The sequence below is a fragment of the Natator depressus genome, chromosome 1 (assembly GCF_965152275.1).
Source record: "Natator depressus isolate rNatDep1 chromosome 1, rNatDep2.hap1, whole genome shotgun sequence".
Lineage (NCBI taxonomy): Eukaryota > Metazoa > Chordata > Testudines > Cheloniidae > Natator > Natator depressus.
In genome coordinates, this window is record NC_134234.1 from 15,501,662 (window position 1) to 15,507,661 (window position 6,000).

Below are 6,000 nucleotides of genomic sequence, written 5' to 3' on the forward strand. Positions count from 1 at the left end.
TTGAGCCTTTACAAACATGAAGACTCTCAACACCTCTGTTAGGAGAGGTAGATACTTTACAGATTGGTAAATTGAGACGCGTGTTAACTGCCTTGCCCACAGATATACACAACGTCTGTTGGGTAGACAGGAAAAGAATGCTGATATCCTAACTCCCACCTTTATGCATTAACCTTCAATTCAGATTGCCTTCTTTCCTAATCCTTTCCCAAACCAGTTGTGAATTGAGGCCCAAAATTGTTTGGTTTATGATCTTTGGTGAATATGCTGGAATTGGTAATAGTTTCATTACAAAGAAATTTACAAGTTAACAGGCTTTGATTCAGCACCTAAAGTCCAGACTATGTTTTGTGTTTCAGCTACAGTAGCTGAAAGTAGAGTATGTCATCCATTGAATTTCCTTTGCTTTCGTGGTTACTCTTCACATCCTTTTCATAGCTATACTGAAATAAAACATGCACTCTTTAAGTTGCCACATCCAACAAACAATCGCTATCGCTACCTGCCAAAGGTATATGCTTGAAATTATTTTCAGTTCACTCTTGCCAGATAAGTTGCATCTTCCTTAAATGGAAGAGATTTGATTTCCTGCCTGTCTTTTGCAATGGAATAGCTCAAAAATGAGCTGTGTAGAATTGCTTATTTTTGTTTATATTAATAATTGGTGTGTTGTAATCAAAGGAATGGAAAATTCCTTACCAAATTTCCTTTCTGCTAGGAGTATCTCCCACAATTCTGCTACACATGGGCTGTTTCCCTCCTGCTGGAGTTCGCAGAGGTGGTTCAAAGCTGCAGCACAGTGTGTGCTGGCCATCCCCACTTCTGCTTGCTGCCAAATTAGTCATTCCAAAACTGTAAAACTCATGAAAGACTATTAATAACAATAACATCATGCCAATTCATTATGTACAGTAGATGACTGCCTACATAGTAATAATCCATATAAAATGCTGACCCTTGGCTGTAAAGCTATCCACGGTGGGTAGAATTGTGGGAGATGCTGCTAATAGAAAGGAAATTATCAGGCAAGACATTTTCCATTGTGCCGCACAGTGTCTCCCACAATTCTGTCTCAAGTGTGCCACAGCTTCTTGGTCAGCTGCTGTGGTTTTTGAGCAGAATGAAGGATAACCTCCTGTCAGGTATGAAAAGGAGATTTCATTTTGGGGAGAAAAGATCCTGGAGTTCTCAGCACCACTTTGTCATTGTGGAATATACAGTAATGTCCCTGCACAGGTAAGTCTGCCAGCTCAGAAACTTGCCTAGCAGATGCAATGGCAACCAGAAAACTGGTTTTGATGGAGAGAAGAATGCTGACATTGAAGCCAGAGGCTCAAAAGGGTTGAGTGGTCAGGATGTTCTGTGCTAATGGTAGATCCCAATTAAGAAAGATTGGTCTGATGGCTGGTCTGGCCAGTCTGACTGCTGAGAAATCTAGAAACCTGGGGGTTCGCTACCGGGGATCCTGAGGATCCTGTGAATAGAATGCTAGTAACCACTGATACCTGGAGTGCTATGGTGTTGGGTTAAAGACATTAATACACACCTTGAAAAAAGCCCAGGATAGCTGGAGTCCCTGGGTCTGTGTGCCCCTGGCACCAGATACTGAATTTGGTCCAGATGGAGAAATGGGCATTTAAGGTGGAGATTCCTGGATGAGAGCGAAGCCCCAATCACCCTGGAAGACAGGCCAAGTGCTACTGATGTTTTCCTTTCAAAAGCTAGGCTGTTAGATGAAGATGGTCTGGGTCCAGGTGGGGAAACAGACCTCACAAAAAGAAGTCTGGTATTGCTGGTAGCCATGACAGTGGTTCCAGTTCTATCAGATCAGCAAACCAGGGTCTCCTTGGCCAGTATAAAGCTAACACTGTCATCTTTGCTTGTTCCCACTTTATGTTTTGGATCATTTGCTCTGTGAATGGGAAAGGGGAATGAATACAGCAAGCATCTGTTCCTAAGAACTTAGGGTATGCTTCCTTGGCAAAGTACTTCAGACATTTTGCATTCGGGTGCTGGAAGACCAAACAACTGCAAGATCAGTTTGAAGACTTTCTGGTTCAAACACCATTCTGAGTTGTTGACTTTGCATTTGCTGAGCCTGTCTGCCTTTTGGTTCAGCTCCACTTTTGTGTGAATCGCTTTTAGGGAAGGGACAGACTTTTCTGCCTTATCTCATTATTTCTGCATGTAGTGCTGGGTTCCCTGTTCTTATAACCTACTTATGTATGCAACTGGAATTATTTTGTCTGACTGGACCGGGACATGATTTTTTACTAGATGGTTCTGGCACCTTCATAGGGGCAGTCTGAAGGCACAGAGCTCTAGGAGATTGATCCCATGGTCCCTTTCTCTGGTGGTTCCAGATGTTTGAGTGGTTCCAGGTCCCAGATGTGCTCCCCAGCTCTACAGGCTGGCATCAGTTGTGTGAACCAGAGGGTCTGGAAGGCATATGGGAATGCGCTTGTGAGCATTCCTTTGGACTGCCCATCATTTTAGGGAGTTGAGTACTTGCTTTGGGACCAGCATGTGATCCTTCATGCATTCCAGGGAGTGGTCCCATACTTTCAGTAATATGTCAGACACCTTATGTGCAGTCACACTCTTGGGATGATCCCTATGCATGTTTATGCAACCAGGGGGCCCACTAACTGAAGACAGTTGAGCATTTGTTGGCCTCATGCACTTTTGCAGTATAGATATGAGATACTGGATCTTCTGGAATCTGTCAAATGATGGGTAGACTTTTGCCTTCAAGGTGTCTATGTTCACTCCCAGGTGAGTTATCCTTGTGGAGGGAATCAAGGAATTTTCTTGATGTTTATTATAAAGCCATGCACTTACAGGAGATCCAGAATCCAAATCATAGCATTGTGCTCTCCAGCCTGGGTCGCAGCTCTGATTAGAATGTTGTCCAGAAACGGGTAATGGTGAGTACTCTGCAATCTGAATCCTGCTATGATCACCACTAGCATCTTTGTGAAGACGCTCAGGGATAATGAGAGACTAAATGGCAGCATTCGGTACTGGTAGTGATCTGTTCCATAAGCAGATCTCAGTAGATTGTGGAGCATTGGCATATGGGAACACAGATATGTATCTGCCAGGTCCACTAAGGTTAGGAGGTCCCCTTAAATTTGGGATGAGACTGTGGAATCTAGGGTCTCCTTGCAAAATTTTGTTTTCTTCCACTTGTTGAATCTCTTGAAGCTGATAATGGTGTCTCTACCCCCAGTGCACTTCTGAACAATAAAGATGATGTGGTAGATCCTGGAAAACCTTTCTTCTAAGGGAACGCCTTCTAGTGCTGCTATGTCTAGGACATCTCATTCTGGACCAGTTTGTGCTTGGTGGAGTCACTGGAGCTGGGAAACTGGATAAAAAGGGGTGGGATGGAGCCTGTAGTTTATGGAAGTATTCCTGATTCACTCTCTCTCTTATCCATTGGTCTATAGTCAATGCACTCCTGTCCTCTGAAAAGTGGGAAATTCTGCCTCCTAGATTCAAGTTTAGCCAGAGGCACATTTCCTCGTCATGCTGGGCTCTTGGGCATTGTGAGACCAACTGTGGGTTTTCTGCTCAATCCTGGGTTCTGAGACTTGCCCTTGATAAATCTGCCATTCTTCCTCTGGTGGTACTCTGAGGAAAATAGGCGAAAGGAGTGTCTCTGCCTAAAAGCAGGTTTGTACTCTCAGAGCACTCTGCAGAGAGGGGAGGACCTAGCTTCGATTTAGCAGCATTTTCTGCCACTTTGTAATCTAGTTTTTCTCTAAAGAGGAGAGATCCTGTGAAATTAGAGGAATGTAGGACTTGTTTGGAGTGAGCATCTACTTTCTAGGGGTGGAGCCATAGGTGTCGCATGGCTGCTGAGCAGGATGCTATAGCCAGGGCTGAAAATTGCATCCACTGAGGCATCAGCCATGAATACTGTTGCCTGGGAAGTTTTCTTAAGAATGGAGCTGATGCCAGGGTGATCTCTGTCCTCCAGGTTCCTAGGGTCCTCCAGCCAGGATACTGTAGCTCTCACAACGCATGTGGCTGTGAGAGATGTGCTGGTGAAGCTTCGAAGTCCCTTTGTTAGGGTAGCTGCCACCTTCCTGTCTGGTCCTTAGGAAGAATTCCTACTTCTGATGGGATAAGCATGTCCTTTGGTAGGGTGCTACTGTGTCATCAACCTACAAGGGCAGCACCTGCATTTTGCCTTCTCTCCAAGGGCTCTGACCAGTGTATTGCCTGTAGTTATAAGTTACCGTACAGCTCCTTCTAAGCAGGCATATTTATTCTCAAGGTCAAAGTATTACAGAAAAAAACATTAAAACAATTTTTAAAAAACTACACACCAACAAAAATGTCTACCAGAGGGTACCCCCCAACTCCAACCTCGGGCTCTGGTAGGTTTTAGTCCTTCAAAACCCACAATTCGTTTTTTTCTCTGGTTACAAGTTCATCCGTCTTAGATCCAGAACACAAAGCTGGCCAGATCTAAGGCCTTTCTGTGGACAATGACCCTTTCCTCACAGCATAGCTTCCAAAGGCAAGGTTTTTGCATAATTGGAGATCATTTGCATTAACCTCTCCCTAGGGATTTTCCAGGAAATCCACTTAACACCTATTGTCCCAAAAGTTCATATTTGTTTGGAGCATTTTGAATATAGTCTTTTGAATTCCCAGGTTTCACCTCTGTCACATCTCTCCCTAGAGGGATTATGTACAATCCCGGCCCACAATAATATGGAAACTTCATACAATAAGGTCTTCTGAGGATATTGCAGGAAATTGCTGTATCTGTCACAGTTCTGACCACTGCATTACTCAAAACCCAGGCAAGGAGGCTTGAATTAAAAATAACACTCACTCCTGGCTGAAAACAGCTAAAAATAACAAATATAAAAGAAAAGGATGGGAGCAAAGTGAGCTGCCACTTTGCTGCTGTGGAGGCAGAAAATTGGGTGGCAAGTGGGAGAGGGGGCATGGCCAGTTTTGAACAACCTCCAGGAACTGCAGTGCAGAACGGTCCACATCTAGCATATTTGTGGGAGATGCTGGGCTGCAGAAACTTGTTCAACAGGAGCTAGTAGTAAGCTGGCATTTTAGTGAAGCTTAGCGTTCGTAATCATGGGCCACTTGGATTCAGCATCTTATGGAAATTGGATCACAGACGGCAATAGTTACCAAGGTATTTAATTTTCAAGAATACAGTTTAGGGAAATCTGGTGGAACATGCAGCGGGCAAAAGTATTAAAATGCATAAATGTGGTAGAAATCTGGAGAATTTTAAGACACCATGTTCAAGCCACAAGAGCCTGCATTTCCTCTGAACTTAAAAAAAAAAAAAAAAAAAAAAAAAAGAAGTAGCAAACATGGCTGAATCAGGCTCAAAACATTTTTTTAATGGATTGCTAAGGGGCAGGGGAGGAAGGTGAAAGGAATGAAACAAAGGTTTCTAGGAAAAAGAAAAGGTCTGAAAAAGTTACCTGAAGTGGGGTAAAGACTTCCACAAATCTATTGGGAAAGCAAAAGTTGGCTGATTAGCGAATAAAGGTGGGGAAATAAAAGAAACAATGATTAAATGGGTGGGATACTGAATGTGTGCTTACGACAGTGTGCAGATGAAGGCTTTCTGTTCCGATGAGCATACATTGAATACCAACAGTACCAGTTGGGCATGGTGTACTGGATGATGCAGAGTACAGCTAAAGCTGCAGCTAGGCCATGTCTACAGTTACCGGTAGATTGGCACTGCTGTAATCGATGCAGTGAGTGTCGATTAAGTGGATCTGGTGAAGACACACTAAATCGATGGGAGAGCACTCTCCCATCAATTTGTGTACTCCACCTCCCCAAGAAGCGTAAGGGAAGTTGACGGAAGACACTCTCCTGTTGACACAGCACAGTGTAGACACCGTGGTAAGTGGATCTAACTATGTCTACTTCAGTTACATTCACTGTTCCCTCTAAGCTGTGCGTGTGTACCCGCACACTGCGAAACACTGCACGCTCAAA